Raw genomic sequence first — 25,597 nt, forward strand, 5'->3', positions numbered from 1 at the left:
GTACCTAGGGTGGGTATTGGGTTTTGGATTTTAGTTATAGAAAAAACTCTGGTGCATCTCAGAAATTGGCAATTGCGTCTATAAAAACAATAAGATCCATTTAATAAGATGGAACTGAAAGCTTTAAGATTTCAACTATTTACACATTATACTTATGTTCATAAGCTCTAATTCAAAATATAATTCCTTTTGATTCCTCTGCGACTTTGGACTTAACGCGAAATCCTGTGGCCGTCCGATACGCCGTTCCACTTGAAAGGTGTCCGATGACTTTGATGAATTTCTGCGAAATGCATAACACTTGAATCTCGGACAGAACTGGCAGCACACATCCGGAAGGAGTCCGACGAAAATACTTTCCCTTTGCGCAGAAGTAATTCAGCCAATCAACACAAAGTACATAGGTCTGGATGTAAATAAGAAAAACAAGGTAATGTATTGTTGTCTCTTTTTACTGTTAACACTCAAGACACAAACCATTTATAAAATTCTGTTAACCCTCTGTAAATGATGCTCCGGAATCCTTGAGATAATATTATTATGATGGGCTTGATGGATTTACAAACTCCATCCTTAAATTCTGGGTACCAGAAAGTTAAAATTATTCTAAATTTTAGCACTGTAAGCGTGCCAAGTGCTTAAACAATGGAAACATAATTTTGTTTACATTTGCGAGTACATCCCTTATATTCCAATGAAATGGCCATCACCTACAGGGAATCAGAGCCAAGCCTAGAGCCAAGGGCGAAGCAATTATAATTATATGGTTACTTACCAGCAGGCGTGGTCGGCACTCGAGGTCCTGAATTTCTGACCCATCGCGGAAGCGCCCTGGTAAGAATAATTTGCATAACAAGCTACTGCTTATGAAGGAGAATAATGCAAAAGTATAATCTGTTAGGCTAAAAGGTAAAACCTGAAGAGAAGAACATTGACTTTATTTCTCTAGTATAGTTTTTTTTTTAATAAAATCTGTATATTTTTTATAGATAATGTGACTTATTGTTCTTATAGTTCCTGAAAGTCTTTTCAATTCAAAATACTTGAAGAATAATTTTGTTCAGTCGATGGGGGCATATTTAATAAGAAACACCCTTCTCAACCCTTAAGCAATTCTTTGATTTTGTGATTAAACTGACCACATCATGAGAAGCAGTGAAACTTGGGGTGTGCCAAACACATCATCCCCTTCCTTATTAATTTTCTAGAAGACCAGGCTCATTAAATGGAGTATTCAGACGCCAATCAACCTCCGGCCAAACACCAAAATCAACACCTTAAATTCACTTCACCTTTCTATGAGTATATTACTAAGCTACTTCCAACTCTGACAAGGAGGAACCGACGCGTACTATGCAAGCAACAGTCTAGAAACATAAATAATATCAAGAACATTTTAGAAAATAGCCGTAACAATTTATGTTGACATTATCTCAAGAGACATTATTCTATCCAGCTCTGGATGTCTTTTTTCTGCGATTTTTTACTTCTGGAATCTAGATGATTAATTACCTCCAAAAAATATTTAAATATGAAAAACGATGCCAAAGATAAGCAGGGCGGGAAAGTTTTCCTTATTGCTCCCTTGTTGGTAATAAACATGGATCGTTTTTAACAACGATTCATTTTCCTTGTTTTTTTCGTTTGAGGCTACTTCAACGGTTTGGAGTTTAACATTGGCAAAGTTAATTTTTTATGAGGTTTGAGGTTTTTGTGTTAAATTTCTTTTAAGTTACCTTTTTTGCGGAACACCATACGCCTATGGAATTTTCATTTCAGCTTCGTCCTTTGTGATGTTACTAGCTCAGAAAAGCCAATAAAATTCGATTTTTGTCCTGGGTCTAGAACCAAAGAAGAGGCCCAGAAAAAGGTCGCGCTATTAAATGTAACTGCACTGTAATTTGCATAATTTTCTATTCATTACATAATTTTGTCAATTTCCGATACATTATAATTTGTTAGAGAATACAGGGGGAATGACAACATACAAAAACAGGAGCAGAAAAAATATGCAAAGCAGCGGCCAAGGAAAAAATTGAACAAATTATAGAGGGGTATATGCCACATTCGCCCTCTTTTTTCTCGGTCCTTATTTGTAATTTGTTTTCAGCTTAAAAAGATTATTTTATGGTGAAAACAACCAGAGCCAAGATGTTCAATATTTTATGCGCAATATGCCGGAATCGAGTTCTAGGACAAGACTTCCAGGACCTCAGACGGGTAGAGAAATTAACAAATTTGACAAGAAAGCTACCCTAGATGTGGGAGACAAGAGAATCTAAGGACCTAAATCGAACGAAGCGTAACCTCAGCTTTGGGATAAAAGGAAACCGCATTCTAAGTAAACCCTAACCGGAACCAAAAGAAAAATCACGTAGCCATTATAAATGCAAATCAAGTGTCAATATTGCACGTTTGAATATTTTTGCCATAGGATTTTTATTTGCCAAACGAATGCGAATATTCCGTGTTATTCTTTTCTTCATTCCGCAAATCAGCTAAGCAAACATCTGAGACATAAGCAAAGTAAAGGGCGAGTGAAAAATCAATTGGAATCCCAAATGTCATCTAAGTGAATTCGACGGATAGTCCAAAAGTTCTGAATATGTAGCTAAAAATAAAAATATTTTTCACTTAGAAAGGAGCCTCCAGAAAATGCTAAAAAAATGCTCTTCGATTTTTAACTTAATTAATTTGGATAAAATCTACTTATTATTAAAGATTAAATTGATTTAAGAATCTTTTAAGGAATTCCTCTTTAGAATCGGATGTCAATTGGTAAAGTTACAGGCTTGGCTGTGGCTCATATTGGCACTGCCATGGGATGTCCAAGAGGAGCCTCCAAGAAATTGACGAAAAATCTAAAAAATATTTCGTTCCCAGGTTTTGATGCAGATTGATGGAGAATCGATCTACGAATCTTTTAAGGTATTCCTCTTTAGAATCGGATCCCAATTGGCAAAGTTACAGGCTTGGCTGTGGCTCATATTGGCACTGCCATGGGATGTCCAAGAGGAGCCTCCAGGAAATTGACGAAAAATCTAAAAAATATTTCGTCCCCAGGTTTTGATGCAGATTGATGGAGAATCGATCTACGAATCTTTTAAGGTATTCCTCTTTAGAATCGGATCCCAATTGGCAAAGTTACAGGCTTGGCTGTGGCTCATATTGGCACTGCCATGGGATGTCCAAGAGGAGCCTCCAGGAAATTGACGAAAAAACTAAAAAATATTTCGTTCCCAGGTTTTGATGCAGATTGATGGAGAATCGATCTACAAATCTTTTATGGTATTGCTCTTTAGAATCGGATCCCAATTGGCAAAGTTACAGGCTTGGCTGTGGCTCATATTGGCACTGCCATGGGATGTCCAAGAGGAGCCTCCAGGAAATTGACGAAAAATCTAAAAAATATTTCGTTCCCGGGTTGTGATGCAGATTGATGGAGAATCGATCTACGAATCTTTTATGGTATTCCTCTTTAGAATCGGATCCCAATTGGTAAAGTTACAGGCTTGGCTGTGGCTCATATTGGCACTGCCATGGGATGTCCAAGAGGTGCCTCCAGGAAATTGACGAAAAATCTAAAAAATATTTCGTTCCCGGGTTGTGATGCAGATTGATGGAGAATCGATCTACGAATCTTTTATGGTATTCCTCTTTAGAATCGGATCCCAATTGGCAAAGTTACAGGCTTGGCTGTGGCTCATATTGGCACTGCCATGGGATGTCCAAGAGGAGCCTCCAGAAAATTGACGAAAAATGTAAAAAATTTTTCGTTCCCAGGTTTTGTTGCAGATTGATGGAGAATCGATCTACGAATCTTTTTAGGTATTCCTCTTTCGAATCGGATCCTAATTGGCAAAGTTATAGGCTTGGCTGTGGCTCATATTGGCACTGCCATGGGATGTCCAAGAGGATCCTCCAGGAAATTGACGAAAAAACTAAAAAATATTTCGTTCCCAGGTTTTGATGCAGATTGATGGAGAATCGATCTACGAATCTTTTAAGATATTCCTCTTTAGAATCGGATCCCAATTGGCAAAGTTACAGGCTTGGCTGTGGCTCATATTGGCACTGCCATGGGATGTCCAAGAGGAGCCTCCAGGAAATTGACGAAAAATCTAAAAAATATTTCGTTCCCAGGTTTTGATGCAGATTGATGGATAATCGATCTACAAATCTTTTATGGTATTCCTCTTTAGAATCGGATCTCAATTGGCAAAGTTACAGGCTTGGCTGTGGCTCATATTAGCACTGCCATGGGATGTCCAAGAGGAGCCTCCAGAAAATTGACGAAAAATGTAAAAAATATTTCGTTCCCAGGTTTTGATGCAGATGGGTGGAGAATCGATCTACAAATCTTTTAATGTATTCCTCTTTAGAATCGGATCCCAATTGGCAAAGTTACAGGCTTGGCTGTGGCTCATATTGGCACTGCCATGGGATGTCCAAGAGGAGCCTCCAGGAAATTGACGAAAAATGTAAAAAATATTTCGTTCCAGGTTTTGATGCAGATTGATGGCGAATCAATCTACCAATCTTTTAAGGTATTCCTCTTTAGAATCGGATCCCAATTGGCAAAGTTACTGGCTTGGCTGTGGCTCATATTGGCACTGCCATGGGATGTCCAAGAGGATCCTCCAGGAAATTGACGAAAAAACTAAAAAATATTTCGTTCCCAGGTTTTGATGCAGATTGATGGAGAATCGATCTACGAATCTTTTTAGGTATTCCTCTTTCGAATCGGATCCTAATTGGCAAAGTTACAGGCTTGGCTGTTGCTCATATTGGCACTGCCATGGGATGTCCAAGAGGATCCTCCAGGAAATTGACGAAAAAACTAAAAAATATTTCGTTCCCAGGTTTTGATGCAGATTGATGGAGAATCGATCTACGAATCTTTTAAAGTATTCCTCTTTAGAATCGGACCCCAATTGGCAAAGTTACAGGCTTGGCTGTGGCTCATATTGGCACTGCCATGGGATGTCCAAGAGGATCCTCCAGGAAATTGACGAAAAAACTAAAAAATATTTCGTTCCCAGGTTTTGATGCAGATGGGATGAGAATCGATCTACAAATCTTTTAAGGTATTCCTCTTTAGAATCGGATCCCAATTGGCAAAGTTACAGGCTTGGCTGTGGCTCATATTGGCACTGCCATGGGATGTCCAAGAGTTCCCAGGTTTTGATGCAGATTGATGGAGAATCGATCTACGAATCTTTTATGGTATTGCTCTTTAGAATCGGATCCCAATTGGCAAAGTTACAGGCTTGGCTGTGGCTCATATTGGCACTGCCATGGGATGTCCAAGAGGTGCCTCCAGAAAATTGACGAAAAATGTAAAAAATATTTCGTTCCCAGGTTTTGATGCAGATGGGTGGAGAATCGATCTACAAATCTTTTAATGTATTCCTCTTTAGAATCGGATCCCAATTGGCAAAGTTACAGGCTTGGCTGTGGCTCATATTGGCACTGCCATGGGATGTCCAAGAGGAGCCTCCAGGAAATTGACGAAAAATGTAAAAAATATTTCGTTCCAGGTTTTGATGCAGATTGATGGCGAATCAATCTACCAATCTTTTAAGGTATTCCTCTTTAGAATCGGATCCCAATTGGCAAAGTTACTGGCTTGGCTGTGGCTCATATTGGCACTGCCATGGGATGTCCAAGAGGATCCTCCAGGAAATTGACGAAAAAACTAAAAAATATTTCGTTCCCAGGTTTTGATGCAGATTGATGGAGAATCGATCTACGAATCTTTTTAGGTATTCCTCTTTCGAATCGGATCCTAATTGGCAAAGTTACAGGCTTGGCTGTTGCTCATATTGGCACTGCCATGGGATGTCCAAGAGGATCCTCCAGGAAATTGACGAAAAAACTAAAAAATATTTCGTTCCCAGGTTTTGATGCAGATTGATGGAGAATCGATCTACGAATCTTTTAAAGTATTCCTCTTTAGAATCGGACCCCAATTGGCAAAGTTACAGGCTTGGCTGTGGCTCATATTGGCACTGCCATGGGATGTCCAAGAGGATCCTCCAGGAAATTGACGAAAAAACTAAAAAATATTTCGTTCCCAGGTTTTGATGCAGATGGGATGAGAATCGATCTACAAATCTTTTAAGGTATTCCTCTTTAGAATCGGATCCCAATTGGCAAAGTTACAGGCTTGGCTGTGGCTCATATTGGCACTGCCATGGGATGTCCAAGAGTTCCCAGGTTTTGATGCAGATTGATGGAGAATCGATCTACGAATCTTTTATGGTATTGCTCTTTAGAATCGGATCCCAATTGGCAAAGTTACAGGCTTGGCTGTGGCTCATATTGGCACTGCCATGGGATGTCCAAGAGGTGCCTCCAACAATTGGCAAATTGACGAAAAATCTAAAAAATATTTCGTTCCCGGGTTTTGATGCAGATTGATGGAGAATCGATCTACGAATCTTTTATGGTATTCCTCTTTAGAATCGGATCCCAATTGGCAAAGTTACAGGCTTGGCTGTGGCTCATATTGGCACTGCCATGGGATGTCCAAGAGGAGCCTCCAGGAAATTGACGAAAAAACTAAAAAATATTTCGTTCCCAGGTTTTGATGCAGATTGATGGAGAATCAATCTACGAATCTTTTATGGTATTGCTCTTTAGAATCGGATCACAATTGGCAAAGTTACAGGCTTGGCTGTGGCTCATATTGGCACTGCCATGGGATGTCCAAGAGGAGCCTCCAGAAAATTGACGAAAAATCTAAAAAATATTTCGTTCCCGGGTTTTGATGCAGATTGATGGAGAATCGATCTACGAATCTTTTATGGTATTCCTCTTTAGAATCGGATCCCAATTGGCAAAGTTACAGGCTTGGCTGTGGCTCATATTGGCACTGCCATGGGATGTCCAAGAGGAGCCTCCAGAAAATTGACGAAAAATCTAAAAAATATTTCGTTCCCAGGTTTTGATGCAGATTGATGGAGAATCGATCTACCAATCTTTTAAGGTTTTCCTCTTCAGAATCGGATCCCAATTGGTAAAGTTACAGGCTTGGCTGTGGCTCATATTGGCACTGCCATGGGATGTCCAAGAGGAGCCTCCAGGAAATTGACGAAAAAACTAAAAAATATTTCGTTCCCAGGTTTTGATGCAGATTGATGGAGAATCGATCTACGAATCTTTTTAGGTATTCCTCTTTCGAATCGGATCCCAATTGGCAAAGTTACAGGCTTGGCTGTGGCTCATATTGACACTGCCATGGGATGTCCAAGAGGATCCTCCAGGAAATTGACGAAAAAACTAAAAAATATTTCGTTCCCAGGTTTTGATGCAGATGGGTGGAGAATCGATCTACAAATCTTTTAAGGTATTCCTCTTTAGAATCGGATCCCAATTGGCAAAGTTACAGGCTTGGCTGTGGCTCATATTGGCACTGCCATGGGATGTCCAAGAGAAGCCTCCAGGAAATTGACGAAAAAACTAAAAAATATTTCGTTCCCAGGTTTTGATGCAGATTGATGGAGAATCAATCTACCAATCTTTTAAGGTATTCCTCTTCAGAATCGGATCCCAATTGGTAAAGTTACAGGCTTGGCTGTGGCTCATATTGGCACTGCCATGGGATGTCCAAGAGAAGCCTCCAGGAAATTGACGAAAAAACTAAAAAATATTTCGTTCCCAGGTTTTGATGCAGATTGATGGAGAATCGATCTACGAATCTTTTTAGGTATTCCTCTTTCGAATCGGATCCCAATTGGCAAAGTTACAGGCTTGGCTGTGGCTCATATTGACACTGCCTCTCGTTCCCAGGTTTTGATGCAGATTTTTCTTTTAAACTAAATCGCGCGTTCAGTATAATTTTGCTTATTTTTGGAACCTGGATTTTGACATGGAATTATAAATATGTACATATATGTCTGCAAGTTGTAACATGAGCTTTAATATTTTTCAGTAACAGATAGAATCTGACTCCCGACCGAAAATACATTCGTGACTCCAAACAATACCAGCCAAGAAGTGATACTGAAAATAATAAATACAGCATGTATATGTATGTGTATATAAGACCTGAAAGTCACGCCAATAAACCAAACCAGCAAAAAATATCTGAATCGAAAAGGGGATACCCGAAATACCTGTCGTAAGGCGTTCTCCACCAACTCAGATAAGCTCAAGAGGTTTATTTGGAAGCCTATATTGGCTGACATTTGTTCTGCAGGGTGAGGTTTTTTCGAGTGTTGTTTTGTTTTTCTGCCACCGGCTGGGCAATGATTCAAAGTGGAGGTTGTATAGTGAACGCACATCCTTGGCCTAATGGAAGACAAACATTTTATGACAAACTGACCTTTACACCCCCTGACGCGTGTGAGACACTCCTTATGATTCGCTTACGCATTCTTGTTCTCATTCATTCAATTACATTTTTGCGCATACTCAGCACTAAAGGGACCGCTCATAAAGCGTCAAAATTTCGACCAAATGAGCAGGACCTATCATCTCCCCGGTCATCTTCCCCATTCTTTGGTTTCTTCATTAGAAACTGCTCCCCTGGGAATTCGATTTGTCTACAACCACACACATGAGTCCGGCAAGTCAGGACATTGAGGTCCACCCGACGTCAGCGACATCAAAACCTTCGGCCTCTATTAAAACTGACAGCACAACGACCCTCTCCAAGACTTCACCCCCTCATCATTGGACACATCAGCTGAACCGCAGCGTAAACATTGCGGCCGTCCAAATGGCCTCTTGTCCTTGGACTCTGGCTAGGAATCCTGCCTCGAGCCTTGGCTCGTGTCCTTCTTCCCTTTCCTTAATACCCGCGGATTTCCCTCGAGGGCAGGAAAATACTTTGCCACACTCAGCACTTCTCACACTCAGTACACTTAGTTCCCTCAATTTTTTTCTTCGAATCACGGAGGGAATATTAAAATATTATATTTATTGCTGATCATTCGAAGGATCTTATTTGAATACTCCTATATTCAAAAATATATTAGAAAAAATGCTTTTGCAACCGTTGCAAACATGTTGCACAATGGGAATTTCATGCAACATGTTTGAGCAGGTTCATCGGATAAGGACGCAACATGTCGTGTCGATCGAGAGCATTTCCATAGAAGTTCGATCCTCCTAGTAGTCACCGCACGCAAATCAACACAATAAATAAGATGGCGTTAAAATTTTGCAAATTTTAATATATTAGCTTCGAATCGCGTGTTAATATAATTTAATCGCCGTAAAAAAGCTTCAAAGATTTTTAGCAATGGTTGTTGTGAAATATAATATTAGAAACTCATTACAATATGTTCAATAAGCGCGCTCGGGTTCCTTGTCGCGGCAGTGTGTGTGTGAGTTTCGGGCTTTAACTAAATTTTAATTATATGTACATAGCTTTCTACGGAACAATCTGACAAGTCTTTTCAAATAAAACACTGGCCTAACACTGGCACAAGGAATTAATTGTCCTAATTTTTATCCAAATTGATAATATGGGCCAAAATCATTTCGCGGTGCTCCAAAGTAATACGTGTGCGTGTGTGCGTGTGCGTGGCGTCAATGAATGAAGCGTCCCAGCAGCCAGCGACGCTACTCCGGGTCGAAGCGTGGGAGTACAGGAGGTACAGTACAGCGTAAATTCGCTAAGCCCTTTTAAAGTTGTATGTAAGTACTTTTCATGTTCTCTTAAAATATTTTTTAGCTACAGAATTGTCTTAATTTCACAGTTTAGAAATTTCTTTAGTTTCCCTTTTATTATGACCTTTTTCTCAGCTACTCAAACTGGCAGTCCTAATAGGTTTGGAGAACGTCGTTAAATGAGGCGCATTCTTGCGTAGCCCCCAAAGGGGCATCGCCATTACTCCCTTTATGGTACAGTGTGTCCCTTTTTGTTAATGGATAAATGGTCTTAGAAAATATCTCTTAAAGCAGGGATGTACGATTAAAGGCTCCTAGTTCAACTTCCAAAACAGGGAGACATCCAACTAGACTTTTATTAAACAAGATTTGCATCGATTTGTTTTGTTAGTTTGTATTAACTTTTTATGATCATTAGAACAAGTGCCAAAAAGTAAATCATACAGTACATATGTGGACATACTCGGTATTCCCTCCTCGATGTGCGCACTGAACCCCACTAATGCCTTGCAAATTGACACTTGCCCATTTCCCAAACGTCCCCTTTAAAACGACTTGAGTCCATCAGGAAAGTGATGAATGTGCAAGTTCCTGGATGCGTGTCCTGGCCAGAGAGCTGATCCGAGTTCCGAGTTGGGATGGCATCCGGGACTAAATTGGATTGCATATCATTACTTTGCACTTGTCTGACAGCAAATTTTCGCACTTTCCTTTCTTCAGAAAAAGCGGAAAAACCGTTACGGAAAAGGATAATTTATGCGACTTGTAGGAAGACCATTGATGGACATTTCTTTTTAACTGTTTGGGGTGGCGCGGCGGGGACGGCTTTGCTCTTGGTGTGTAAATCCAATAAAACCTACTACAATGTTGCTCCTCATGAGGTTACGAAAATATTTTTGTCCTCAGCACAGGATGCAGGGACGTTTTCTTTTAAGGATAAATAAAAATAATACCATGGGCAAGCAATTTGTTTGAGAACAATGATAAATGCTTTTTGGAAGCGACACAAACTAAAACCTTTGCTTTTCAAAGGACAAATAAAAGGTAGACTTGAGATGCTTTAAAAATTGTGTAAATTATAGGACTATATAATAAGTTGTGTAAATGAAAGAGAGAGCCATTCCCTTACTAATAGATTAATTCAAAGTTAAATGTATCACCATTGTAATTACGGGCTATAAATTATGGCTGTTCATCCATCTCCCCAAAATGTTGGTCACAAGTGTGAATTATGGCCGAACATCCTTTTTGTGTACTCGTGAATCCTCATGTGTGTGTCCTTTTGCGGCTGCGGTCAAATTAAATTAAATTGTCCTTTTTCATTTCGATACACTCTCAAAGTCTCTTGGGAACGACAGAGAGGCAAATAAGCGCAGAGTTCCCTGCCGCATACTCGTCAGCTCCATTAAGCCAATAAAGCATTCGTTTCATTGGATTACGTATGCCGATGTGGGGCAAAGGAAGTCGACATGAAGGAATAGGCAGAATTTCGGGATCCGGTTACACTGTCAAGAACATGAAACAGGAGGTGGCCAGTTGGAGCTGCCTAGGACATGACGTTTAACTATTATTGGTTGTATTGTATTGGCCAAAGGGCCGCAAAGGAATTCGAATTAGTTTATGAATAAGAATTCAAACAAAGTAAATTTAATGAGTAAACGCAGTGTTCGGGTATGCGAAAGTGCAATGGTGATGTGTACATACATCCCTCGCACTAATGAGAATAAGAGCACATCCCTATCCCCAAAATTGACGCACCCACTCCTTTTTGCTGGTCAAGTTCAGTTGATTAAATGTCGGAGATAATCATTTAATCCTCGAGAGCGAGGCACAGGCGTTGAAATTAAGTTGTTCATGCATTATTCATTAGTTGGTCCTCAGTACTTTCTCTATTTTAATTTCTCTAACCCCCAAACTAGTGGTTTCTATGACCGATGAACCCTGGACAAATCCAGACTTAATAGGAAAGTGCAGCGAGCCTAATGAACATCCTGTTTGCTGTGTTTGTGTTTCCTCTTCATTCCACTCGCTTCCTTTCATTTTGGCCTCTAGCCAAGCAGAAAAGATTTCTCTCACCCAATATGCTCGACCCCTTAATTTTCTGCTGCTGATTGTGATGGATAAACTATTGGGGAAAATTGCCTCGGAAGATGCCCAAATTCGGTTCAATTCAATGAGTTTCAATTGAAATTCTCTCTTCTTGATTTTGTCATTGATTTTTTTCGAGTCGCTAACTCTGACACACCCATATATGCACCCTAAAAAAAAATTCTGTTGTCAGGACCAGATAACTCAATGTACCATGCATATGTATCTCAAAGGCGGCATATATACATAGTCAAGATTAAGCTGGGCCCACTGTAAGAACCATTCCAGAGTGACGATTAAACTCTTAAATTTTTTGTGGTCGCACAACTGGCGACATTTTTATGGACCCTTTCATCTCTCCACCCTTTGAATTGTAGTTTTAATACACTTAGTATTCAGTTATTTGAGGCGTTGCATATTAAACCATGCTTTGCCATACAAACGACTTCATTAAAGTCTCCGCATACTTTGTTATTAAAACGCCTGAGTGGTTGGATTAGACCGGCTTCTCTGACATCATCAACGCACACTAAATTCATTAAATCGCGAAAGTGTCTTTTAAAAAGTTTCAGCATGACTAACAATTCTTCAGTAGCGAAGTAGCAAAGGTATTCATACTCAATACTTAACAGCAGCAGATAAAGGTATTCAACATAATCTCTGAGATGATTTTTAGCAAGAAGTAAGCACGTTTTATTTGAAATTGAACGCCAATAATTGTTCCCAGAGGCAATGCCTATCCTGGGACGCCTTTCCTTTTCATTTAACCTTAAAATAAACTTTAAAGATTGGCTATCTGTGTGATGTTTGCCTTTTCTTTGAGAGGATTAAAAAGAAATCCTCTCCAAATTGAATACGATTAAATTCGAAATTGACCTCTGGCTGACCATATGCAAATTTCCTAATAATCCCAGGCCATCACCCTCTCCTTCGATCGTTCAAGCTGTGAAAGTCAGGAAGTCCAGAGCGGCTTCCTAACGAATGTGCCTTTTCCCTGTTCCTACATTTTAAAATCGAATTTAGACCCGCAACAAAAAAGGGAGGAACAAAGTCAGGAGCGTATGGAAGCATTGTTCGTTTGGTTTTTATTGTCACGCAACAATTCCTCTAAGGGTTGCTGCCATCCAAAGCAAAGGGGTTCCCTTTAATAGGGGTGGTGGCGCGTTCGCTCTCAAAACATAATTACGTGCTTGTAAACAATAATTTAATTTCGCACTAATGCAGCAAATTTGTGGGTTGATTGTGGGCTTTGGTAACGAACTTCCGAAATATAGGAGGGGCGTTGAAATTTTAAATCGGATCATGCGATTCTTCTTAATTGGTCTCTAACTTTACCTGGTTGCTTTTAAGATGCTATACTATATTAATGTCTTTGCAAGGTAGAACGTATGTCAAGCACCCAGCAGTCAAAAAAATTTTCCAAAAAGCAGTAATAAAATGGCATAATCTAACGAAATTCGTACTTAGTTTTTGTGATCATTCCGATAGCGGTTGGCTTCTCTTCAAGTCCCTAACTCCCTGTTAACTTTTTTTTAAATAAATAACAAAAAACTTAAAAGTAAGTAAAACTTATATAAAAAATTGTTTACAAGACTATTCATTTCAAACAATTTCAGCACGAAGCATGAGTTTTTAATTGGTATATTCATATATTCTTTTAGTTCATTAGGAATTAACCTAAGAAGCAAGTGGCTTCTGCAATTTCGGGGGCGGCATAAATCCCATTGAGTTTCAGCTCCGATGAACAAACATTGTTCCGACACTTAAATTTGCATAATCAAAATCAAAAACATCGTTTCCATTCCGGCTCCTGCCGACTGTCAATATGCCACTTCGAAGCCACAGTCGAGCTGTTAAAATTATGCAAATTCAATTTTGAGACACTTTTTCCACCTCCCCGAACCAAGCCACCCCCTTCCGCCTTTGCTCACAAGTTGAGGCCCAAATTCAAGTAACTGTATTAATATAATTGGCTAGAGGCGGTTCGGGTTGGCCGGGGGTTGGCTCTTTAAATTAGATTTAGACTTGCCTCCCACAGCCCCATCCCTTAGAACATTCCACTCCCTCCAACAATCCCTTTGATTATCTTTTGTTGCTCAAGAAAAGCAAAGTAAAATGCCGGGCTGGGGGTAAATAAACTTTAAATTGTGACCATATCGAGCTCCATTTAACCTGCAGGTGCCATAATTTAAGCCCTGTCTGGTAATCTGTTTTGGTAATAATTCGTCGCACTCCTAGTCGTGAATCATGTTTTGTTGTGGGACCTGCAAATCGTTTTATTATTCCAACCCAATTGCTTCCCGACTATAAATAATTAATTTATATGGTTTCTTTGGGAGGTTCGTTGTTTTCTGGGAGCTGGATGCTCGATTCTGGATGCTAGTCCTTATTTATGGCTTGAATTTGGGGTCCGGCTTAACTGTTGCTTCCCAGTTTTTGTGGTTTGAGATTTGTGGTCGGCCATTTAGATGCTAGATTAGCTTTTATGGTCTGGTTTTATCAAAAGGCAAAGCAACTGTTTTGAGTGGAGAAAATTTAATAAATACTTTTAAAATTCCGTTTCTTGAGACTTATATTAGTTCAAGACTTTATTCCATTCTGTTAAACTACTGTACTACTACGGTCCAAATACTGTATCTTTCATTCAAAATATAAAGTTAAGCTTTTATCCTATCACACGACTATGAATTCATCGCGTCGTAGTCAGCATTCCAAAGTAAACTTTACTTCTATCAGATTCGAAATCTTCACACCTTGGAATATTTTCGGTATTCCACGGATGTCCTTCTTACAGGGGGATAATGCGTTTATGGTAACTGCAGCCGTTAACTGTCCATAAAAGTGCACATTATTGTTATGTTGCATTGTCTGGGATGGCACTTTGAGCCCGGGTAACGGCGTCGCCATCGAGTTTATACTAATCTCACTGTATTTAGTTGGCAGTTTGCCCGAAAAGCTATCGCCCATCGCCTCTGGATTCCTTTGAAGCTTCTTTAAGGCGACGGGTCAAAATACTTTAGTGGATTATCGCTTGGCACGATTTTTATCATAGAATGGCATTCGATTGGAATGTCCTCTAGCGGCGATTTCCCTCCTTGGCCATGCGATTGCATTTGGAGTGGTAAGACCAAGTGAATTGTACTTCCGTCGTCCGTATTTGACCTGTAAGTATTGGTCGGGGAGTCAAAGAGCATCTATTTGACTCGGGCCCTTTCCTTTTTCGACTCTCGTTAGGCCACCCCACTAGAATTCGAGGACATTCCTTTATGACATAGGGGGTGGAACGTTGAGTTCATATAGAGACCCCGCAAATGTCGGCAATAAAAAGATAATCATGATTTACAGCCAACTTCAATATGTGCCCCAAAATGCCAAAAATGAAAGGTACGGGGGCCTGTCGCCTGTCAAAAGTCCTTGTTCAACTGACATTCGGTATTTTATTAGCATATTAATTATAGGCAGTGCACGACAGCTTCCTGCTCAGCAATTATATTATTTCGGAACCATTTAAACTTTGACACCTCAGCTCCCTGCGGAATTCGCGCAAACTTTTATTGGCTCTCGCTGGGAAATCTCATTAATCTTCCGTCGTCGTAGAGGTGTAAAACGTAGACAAATCTTTTTTTTATGGTAATTGAACTTTTTTATTGTTTTCGCTCGCTCGAATAATTTCCTTTTCTATTTTCATTTGGAAGCGTTTCGTTTAGATTACTTATCGATTTCATTTAATTATTCCTCCACTTTGCATAGAGGTCATCCTACACATCCTAAATCTCAATGGATCTTCATTTGTATTATTCGAATTCCCAGGCGAGTAGTAAAGTAATTTGTTCGAGCTAATTGAGATATTTGTGCTGGTCAGCCCGGAAACTTTATGATGTGTTCCTTCATTAGCAATAAAGCCAAATGGAAACGTCCTGATTAAGCCTAGAATTGTATTTATTCGAAAAGGGCGGAGCAAAGAGGGGAGAAGGGATAGTTCCGTGCATACTGAAGGTCTTTAAGTGAGGGTTGAGATGATGGTCTCGATTTGAAATACTTTTATGTGTTTCAGTGATACAAATCGTACAAATAGTAAGAAAAACCTTGTGTAAAAATTAAAAAAAAGCCAAACATGTTGAGAGTACAAGTTTCTAAGCTTGGGCATCTCTTATTTCGAGTCCTTCCCAAGTCCGATTGCCGACCTTTTGCACGCTACCTTTGCTATCTGCATTTATGGAGTAATAGATAATGGCAGCCAAGTTTTAAAATTATTTCCATTTGCCGGTCAGGCCATTGCCTCTGACGAGGAAGGACTCATTACGGAGTCGTTATCTGTCCCATATGAGAATCCCACGAAGAGGAGAGCGAGCGGAGTGGAGCATGCCGAATGGCTTTATTGTAATTATGCTGCAACATTTTGTTAAAATATGACATATTTTATGACTCAGAGTGGGTGAGATTGCGGGTTACTTCGCAGGGCTTTTATCTGGCGCCCGCGTGTGTAATTTGCATTCCACCCAGGACGCATGAATCTGGAGATCCAGGAACTCGCATGTGCGCCAAATGAATTCGAATTGGTCCCATTTGTACTTTATTAGGGTTAAGTTTGGTTATTATCGCAGATAATGGGAAGAAAGAGTGGAGGCAAGAACAAAGAATTTTCAACTTAGGTATTAAGGCTACTCCCGTGCCGAACAAAAGGGCTTTGGACTGCGAAATTTTGGGCAACAGTGTTTTGAAAACAAAGAAATGCCTCTACAAAATAGATTCCCCAACAAAATAATAATGGTTTTAACTTTAGTTGACTTTTTCTTGTTTTACATTTTGAAGAACGCTTCGACATAAATAACTGGTTTTTTGTATAAAAAAGTTTTCGGCTGCTCCTTTTTTTGGCTTTAAGGATTCTTTTTCTTAAATTGTGAAATGCGCGGAATTCGCTATACTCTTGGAGGCAAAAAAGCTCTCGCAGAAACCGGGTTTTTACCCGTAGTTCTTTTAACTTTGGAAAATACATTTTTTGAGAGTATGATGGATATCTTTGGTAAATAATTCACATTTTTTGGAATTTTGGGCACATTGAACGCGTGCAGAGAATGAGGGCACATTGGTAATAGGTGGCATAAACTTGGCCGAAAAATCCTAACTTGTAGTTTGACTTTTCCCCAATAAATATTCAATAAAAATGCCACAAAATGTCATAAGTAAATTATTCACAATAGATTCCCAATTGATTGACACCCGCACGCGTCGCATTTGATTCGCTTGACAATTCACACGAGTCGGTGAAGAAATCGGACCAATTTCTGTAAAGACGGGAAATTGCCGTAAGCCAGACACGTGTCAATAAAAAGAAACCAAAAAACGGCATCTCTAGTTCGCTCTCAGAATAGTTAGCCATATCTGAAGGCGAAATATTTTAATAACTTAAATAAGTGTCCTCGACATTAAGTTGACAAATGTCTTAATATACAAAGATCCATGGAGGGGAATGGGTGAGTAATCCCCGAGGATGGGAGCTTCTCCCACGACTTGGAAATCAAAGAATTTATCACTCAGCAGAGGGGATGAGAAACTCTTCTAGTCTGGTTTTAGTTCATCTTCATTGCTGATGCGGCCAAGTGTAAGACTATGAATAATAAGAAGGGTTAAATTAGCATTTTCGCATTTATTTGGTCGATGACAGAGCGAGATACGACACCAAAAAGGCCGGGGCTCGTCTTGAACCCAACGGGTTAACATTATCTTTCAGGCTTGGGGTTGCTTTGGATTAAGAATGGTTCGATTCCGGTGTCGGGGCTTATTAGCGAGCGCGTGCAGCGGTAATCATGAGGCGTGTTATCGATGGAATGGGTTAGACTGGGGCAATTTCCGATGACACATGAAAAAGAGTTGCTCCTCGGGGATAATCACTACTGATGGACCGAAGGTTATTTCCAAATTGAAAGAAAAGGCTTTAAGCTTGGTGACAAGAGATTACAGAAGTCTCTACAATGAACTATAAATAGAATGCTTAAAAAACCCTGCACACGCAAATATTTGAATATAGACTTTTTTAAGGATAGTGTATTCTTTTGTTTCTGCAACGGGAGAATTAATCCAATCATTCATCTGAAAATGAATACAATTTCCATTAATCCAATGTTCGACATCCTCTTCCATTTCTTTGCTTCCCTCCTGCGGCTGACTGCTGTTTAAATCAAATCCATCCACCGCCAGTACACAGATTCATTTCATTTGGAATCTGCTTGGAGGTGATGCCTACAAGAATTACCCATTAAAAATGCTAATTAGTTGCACAAACTGTGAGCATCGGTGTTTGCAGGAGAAGTGCTTCAAATCCTAAAGAAAACAAACCATCATGTTGGAGGCTCAGACTCCAGGATCCAGATACCAGACGCGGAATCCGCGAGTATCAAAATTGAAATCGAAGCTGTCGTTGGTGCCCCCAATTGAATGGCAATTAAGATAAATGTTCGCGGTTCGCACTTAAGTCGAACATGCTGCAAACTCATTCTTAAAGTCACACATTTGATAAAAAGTTTTCAGATAGTGGAATGAAACCTCGGACAAGTAATCATTACTAATTTCTGACTCTTTGAACATTGAGAAAGCTGAAAAGACTGAAGCGACATATTTTTAGTGTTAAACAAACACTTCCTTTTTTCTTATATGTAAGATTGTATTTTCGGAAAATCTTTCTATCTCAGTGTAAAGCGCTTGCTCTTTAAAACGGCTTTTCGCAGGTTTTTTTTTTACCAATTGATGATTCGCGTCACGTTTGTAGCGTCTGGCAAAAATCGATACGCAGTGCGAACAGGGGAAGCCGGACAAAGGCCGAGTCGAACTGGAGTGCTAGAACGGTAGCGGCTAGATGACCGAACCCCCTTTCCACAATCTCGCCCACCGACGCACCACATCCCCGAATGAACAAGAGCCACAACGTAAACTTACAGATATTCTGAATCGGCTCTTTCAAATGCCCACCATTAATCCTACATAGAACAGATATTAGCTGAGCAAAAATATTTTTATAATTTCGACTTCTTGATAAATCACAAGCGAAGTGGCATCATTTGTCAAGCAGCATCCCCAAGAATAGGTAGCCCAGGCTAGCGTATCCTTCTGCTTCCACATATGTCACAGGGGTCACGCAACGACACTTTCGTCATGGAACAGAGGAAATCGGTTAAGGGGATCTGATATAAAAAATGACCTCTTTCTGCTGTAGGGTTTCAGATGAGTAATGGACTTTTTAAGTTATAATATGCCAAGAAATGGCTATCGAAACCCCTTTCAAAAATTCAAGTGTCCTGATGAGAAGAAATTAAGATTCGCGCTCTCAAGTGCTCGCTTATCCTTTGGGGCAACTTAAGAGTCCCATTGTCTTAAGGATGCATCTATCATCGCCCCACCAGACTGCTAATTTGTGCTGACAATTTTTATGGGCAAACATTTGAATTATGGATAAATTATGCGGAATTGATGTGGCCAAGGGCACTCCATCTGCTACCAGTTTTTATCAAAAAATTAGAGCGTGAAATAAAGCTAGGGCTTGTGGGTATTTGGGTGAATGGGAAGGAACTTGCAGCCCGATTTATTAAACCTAATAAATCAAAAGACAGAAAGGGGGTGAGAATTCACGGAATCGCAAAAACCAGAGTAAATGCAAGTAGGAGTGTGTATAAAGTTATTCTTTTGCATTTAAGTCACAGATCGCTCCTTTATTTAAATTTAACCAAATCTGGCTTAAATCTCAAAGCGTCTGCGGGTGTTACCATATATTGAACTTCAATTCCGCAGACGAGCAACTTGACTGGCATCCATAGTGATCCGACTCGCAGCTTTGCCATCTTTGGAGAAAAGCACTTCTAAACCTGGCCTAGAGTGGATGGACACGTGCTCGTGATCTGTGTTCTGGTGCCGTACAGGTTCCACTTGCAGGGATCGGGCGGTAATTTAATTTTTATTTTAATTCTGTTTATACCATTTAGCAATTGCTGAATTGTCATTATGGCCTTGCTTCTCATGTGTCCATCAGTGTGATGGCTGGTACAAATGATCAATTAGAACCCTTCTGATTAGCCCTGTCCCCATCTCCAGTCTCTCTACTCTACTTCCCATTTACGGGAGATGACTTGAGTAATTACAACTTCTGACTTTTCTCATTGCCCCGTTCCTTTGCCTAAATTGATTTCAATAAAAGTTTCAATTCCTAAAGGGATGAGCATTTTAGTTTACAAAATTTATTCTCAAACTACCTAGTACTAGAACTCCTCATAACCGACTCAAATGCCAATTGAAATCTTAACGTGGAATCTTTACTAGGGTTTAAAATAACCGTTTTTTCATCCTCTTCCTAGCCATAATGGAGCCCTGCCCAAATTTGTTGCAAATTATCCATTTGAATGTGTTTGGCAAAACTCTTTAGGAATTTATGAGCATTCGGGCATATTCAGTTCGATTTCCATTTCTGGCCTCATCTGCGAAAAAGTTACGAGCGAATTGCGTGCGACATGGAAACTTTCTCGCAATCCCCGAGAAATGGCCAAAAATGAACATCGGAATGGGAATAGAGTTCCAAAGTCCTTTGTCAACATTTTAAATGCATTTTTATTGAGATTCATATCGCGAATTCGCACAAAAAACTCAATGCGACTTTGGATTGACTTCAAATTCCTAAAATTATTGCCTAGCCCCCAACCACTCACTTAAAAAAGAACAAGAAAGCGCACCCCATGTGAGGGTAAACCCCCTGAAACATTGTCGTATCGAGACTTTTAAAATCGTTCTGGCAGCTCGCACGTTTTATGCGAATTTGAACGGTAATAATCGATCCCTGCGGCATTTTAAAAAATAAATCCGTTTCACAAATGGAAATGAAAGTGGATGCCGGGGAGGAAAAGGTTTAGAAGTCTAGAAGGAAAGCTACCCAAGGAGATCAGAGTTTCCTTTGAATTATGGTTGTTGCTAAGCTCGCACATATGGAACAATGCCATCCATCGGGTAAGGGAAATTCTGAGTTTCTTATCGGAGCTCGATTTTATACCCAAATGCAGTAAATTAAAAAATGCAAACAAAAATTCGCAAGATTAAATTCTTAAGGGGATGATGTTGCAAAGCATTATTGTTGACTAGAAGAAAGCTCAGAAACTTTAGTAAAAGACATAAAATTTTATTAGGCCAGTGGTCTCAAATTTCTAAGTCACTCGGTATTTGGAGGTAGTAATAACATATCAAAACCATATTTTTAGTCAGTGGTTTGATCGGAGTTCTACCCTTGTATTCAAAATCATATAAGTCGAATTTAGAAAGATGAAACCGAATGACCTAAATTAGACCAAACCATCGTAAACGTGTTAAGTGTGCAATTAGCGTTGAATTATGAATATTTTGCGAAAGAAATACGGCTGTGATCACGTTCTTCAACGGGGCGAAATAGATCCAGGGGCTCGTCTACTATCCCCCAAAAATAATGCCCAATGATGTAAATCATGATTACCATTTTATTGCTGACACATTTTTTCATTAACGATCCCTTTCTCTTGTTTAGAATGCAACCACCGCCTGGTAGCCCGTTCCATAGTTATGATGACAAATGACGCTGCCCGACAGTTTCCCACTTTCCATAATTTCGCAATTCTGCACACTTGCTGCCGTTCATAGGTCAGCGGGATTTACATAATCGGGCAGTTTTCTTTTAGTCTTTATACTGGGGTCAGTCCTACCAAGCTGTCCCCCATCAATCAAACATCCCAATTGGCTATCTATGTAGTTGCTTGAATCGAATGCCTCGAATTCTGGCATAGAGACACAAAACTGAAGCTAAGTAAGCTGTTTTCGGCCCTGTTGCTTTGATATTCCTCAAAAACCCTTGTAGGACCTCAAATGAGTGCTTTAAAAAATGAAAGAAGAAACTTAAAACAATCTCAACTACTTTACCAACTCAAATGCAACAATCTTTCAAGGCAGATGTTTCAACGGCGCTAAGATTCGCTAATTAAACAGGACACCCACCCGGGAGGGAAATGCTTAATAGCTTGTGACTTGAAGGGGTTGAGCCAACCCTTTTGAAATTAGCATTAATTGGTCATTGCAACTGGTCGATGCCGTGAACTGCCCTCGAGGGATCTCATCCTGGTACAGAATAGCGCGAAATAAAACCCAATAAAGGGAAAACAAGTAAAAAAAGGCGGAAATGGGAAAACAAAAAGCTTTAAGATGAGGCACAAGTGCAACATAATTTGACAAGTCATAATATTGATGGGATTGCAAAGATTTATGGACCACATCATCTGTGGATATTACAGGGCCGAACAGGGGTCGGGGATTCGATTATATGGCCTTGTAATCGGACAAATCGACAATGGGACCATAAATCTTGTTTGGGTCCCGCCACACTTTAAATCGAAATGGAAGATTTATTTGCTAGTCAGTCACATTGCCGCCTTCCCCAGCAAAAAACCCTAAAATATTTTACCCCTTTCTATGTTTTCAAGTGGCCTGAATGCAACATATGTGCAGGTTTTGGATCCAAAGGGTTGCTAAGATCCGGGTTCTTTGGCTCAACCTCAAATCGCCAGCCTCCGACTTCGGGATATTTTTTTGGTTTTTTTTTTTAATATAAACTCTAGTTGAACTAATTTCCAGACATTTCAACGTCTTTACAGACGATAAATTTGCTGTAATTTTTCTGTGTTTTAATTTGTGTAGCAATTGTTAGCTCTATTTTTTCTTTATTTTTCTGCAAAACGACCAGGAATTTTCCGACGGGGCGATGAAGGCACAAAATATGCAAATGTCCATGAAATAGCCGGGAAATTTGTACAAAAAATAAAAGAAATTAACAAACATAAAATTAATGTTGGCACCCAACAATTTCGGTCCTGCTTGCAACGCAACCCTAAACTAAGATGGGTGGAAAAAAAATTGAAGCCCTCTGAATAGGGTGGAAAGAAAAGGATGTGGCGAAGGTGAGAGATGTGGAAATTTTACGCCTTGTGCACGTGTTTTCATTTGCGACATTATTTGGCATTTGGTATGCATTCTCATTTTTTTTTTTCGCAAAATTTGTATTTTATATATATTTAGTGGGCCTTCTTCGATCTATTAGGTATATTGTTAGTTATTCTTTAACAGGTTGTTACGAATACTAGTCTATGATTTGGAGCTATCGGAACTGCCAGACTCCCCACACCCCATACATGGGTTGCATACAATGGCCGAAGCGTTTCTTGATTATTGCTTAAACCATTCGATTAACAATAATTGCTTCTGAGCATTAACAAAATACACAGAAAGCTAAATTATGTTGGTCGACTAAGCCTGCAGGTTGCCACCACTCCTTGTCCGCTTTGTCATCTTTGGTTTCCCTGCTTCGACTTCTTCATTAAAGAGCAGGAAGTTGGTTAGCGAAAAGAAATTTCTCTTTATTAAATTTTCACTTGCTGAACAGCGTTTTGGGAATAACAACAACAAGAAAATAAGGAAAAATTCGTGAGACCGTGCAATGAATAATGCATGACTTTGTGTCTCAACAAAAGGCTTTCAAATGAAAAGTATGAGGGGTGCAAGGTGACGAAGGCAGTGGCAGAGGCGGGGAGGGTCAGTGATTATCTGAGCGCGTGTGTGCGTTTGTGTCATTAAGCCTCACATGTCTCCGGTCGTATCCTTGTCCCTTGAATAGCCGCAATTACCCAAACCAAACAAACCACAGAAAATCATTTGAAACCAGTCAACAACCGTAGCTAAATTTGTAGCTACCCATCGAGAAAAGGGTAACTTACAGATTTATTTGTAAAAATAAAGTAGACTTCTGCATTTCTTCAGTTTTTATTATATGTATTGTCAATTTTTAAAGCATCACATGGATTTCTCCTCACAGTTGCCCAAAGTGTAGGTACTTCTATTGCTTGCAATTAGCCGCTGGTGACTTCCGCCCATTATCATTGCTCATTTCTGTTGGCACAAATTGATTGACACTGGAGGCTTCCTTCGAAGCAGTGCCACCGCCCTTATTCTCCGTTTTTGTGATGCGGCCGGTCCCCTTGGAAATGACAGCAAACTGACACCAGTCGAATTATTCGCACACATTCGTCGACTCGCTCCCATCCCCTCTCACCTAAGGCATCGTCACATGTAACATTTTCCTACCTCCACGTATTTCCGACGTCTCTTCCATATGCTTTATTAGTTTATTCGTTCTAGTGGGTGGAGGGTGGACAGTGTGCTTGTTTTTCTTGCCTCCCTTTGACACACACGGTAATATTAATTTATGGCCGCTGTAACCCCCTTCTAGCTGTGCTCGCTACCTCTCCACACTGATATACAATCAAAATGAAAAAGGACAATTTAATTTCATTTACCGCAGACGATAAGCCACGCTTTGGGGCAGGGACTTTTGGATCAAATGCCATTATTAACACTTGCGACCACAGAAATTCGGTCAAAAGTGCCGAATACATGCCCAGCTTGGTGGACATGTGCTGCTCCTTATGAGTAGGAGGACAAAAAAGCGTTCAGTCCACAGTCTAATTATGATTTGATGAATATGCATCTGTGTAAACGTTTGTGGGGAGGGCAAAACTTTACTCTCAGGTTCTGCTTCTAGCAAAGTTTCATAATTCATTTTGAATATTTTCTGCTTATCGCTGAGGGAGAGATTTATGATCGGACGGTGTAAACCGATACTGCGGGTACTCCCACCTTTTTAGGGCTCCATTCAAGGTCTCCAAGGCTCCTTATTCATTCCTACAAAATGATTTAATGCTCACTTACAGCTCGGTTCCTGTGCCATTTCCCCCTGGCGCCATTAAATCTCATTAAAAAGTTACAGTGCTTACCGGGGGATGCAAAGGGAGTTAAGGTCTTGAGATGCAAATAAAAAATGTTTCAACATTTCTCACCCTTTCAAGCAAATGCAACTCCAACCTGTAACAAAAGAAACTTGATGAAAAGAGCTGTATTACATTCTTAAATTTGAATTTTCGTTCAGCCATTTCCCTCCAAATAAGTGGAAGTGGCTGTTATTCATTATGCATGAAATTGAACTGATTTTTGATAATATACACCAGTCGACTTTCTATATTGTCTGATTAATGTGGGGCACTCCATTTCGAGGGAAAAGGTACACAGGTGTAGTACATACATATATTCAGGATGTCCTATTTTCCTTGATTAACAGATAACACCATCTACACTTAAATCCCAACTACATTGGTTTGATTTGAGATTAAGCAACATAATTTCTCTGGTTATGTCATTGAACGAAAGTTTTTGTAATATATTTTTAATAATAAAAAATACATCTTTAGCAAAATAAATCCACACACATGCGTCTATATTTCTGTTTGCTCCACCATCCCCATTTCGGAACTAAGCGTGGAATTTTAATGAAAAAGACAGCAACATCAGAAATTGAGGGAGAGGTCTAACCAAAACTTTGGCATTAAAATTTCAGTCACATTTCGAACCGAGAAAAAAATGCAAACATACAGACAGATGCAGTTGGAGTTGGGTAGAGGGAGACAGAAGGCCCTCGCAAAAGTAAATAAGTGAACATGGGGCTGGCTGGTAGACGAGCAGGGATACCCTTATCAGAGGGCGGGGGACTGGAGCTCGGGCCATGTTATAGCTTCGCTTTATATAAGCAAATAGAATACAAATGATTTTACAGCCGAAAGGGACAGAGCACCACGTCCCATATACATTGTATATAAGAATACATTCGCTTATATACATATGTATGTATGTCTTTCTATGTGTGAGCATCACTCCTTCTATACGGCTACCAAGCAAAGTCACGTCCCGCCCATTCACTTGGAAAGTCGATGCTCGATGTGACTGATTACTGCTGTTTATGTAGCTTTCGATGTTGCTGCTACTGGAGGGCTGTTAATGACAAACAACG

The 25,597-nt window shown here is 39.9% G+C and overlaps 1 protein-coding gene and 1 long non-coding RNA gene across 4 annotated transcripts in view; one reads left to right on the forward strand and one right to left on the reverse strand.

Annotated features, from left to right (window-relative positions):
* Positions 1–56: 56 nt before the first annotated feature.
* On the reverse strand, positions 57–25,090 carry LOC123257147. 3 transcript variants are annotated; one of them, XR_006507134.1, is made up of 5 exons: positions 24,836–25,090; positions 24,594–24,618; positions 776–831; positions 478–710; positions 57–406 (listed from the first exon to the last, which is right to left on the reverse strand). It is a non-coding gene; the product is annotated as an uncharacterized LOC123257147 (long non-coding RNA). The 3 variants fall into 3 exon arrangements; XR_006507133.1 differs by having other exon boundaries at positions 776–916; XR_006507135.1 differs by lacking the exon at positions 24,594–24,618 and having other exon boundaries at positions 776–916; positions 25,020–25,064.
* The window catches only part of LOC123257145 (protein trachealess), a 56,714-nt gene continuing 31,492 nt past the window's right edge, over positions 376–25,597 (forward strand). Inside the window, exon 1 of the mRNA XM_044714978.1 lies at positions 376–430. The gene's annotated coding sequence lies outside the window, so the exon portion shown is untranslated. The remainder of the gene's footprint in view (positions 431–25,597) is intronic.

Source organism: Drosophila ananassae, chromosome 2R, assembly GCF_017639315.1.
Source record: "Drosophila ananassae strain 14024-0371.13 chromosome 2R, ASM1763931v2, whole genome shotgun sequence".
Taxonomy (NCBI): domain Eukaryota; kingdom Metazoa; phylum Arthropoda; class Insecta; order Diptera; family Drosophilidae; genus Drosophila; species Drosophila ananassae.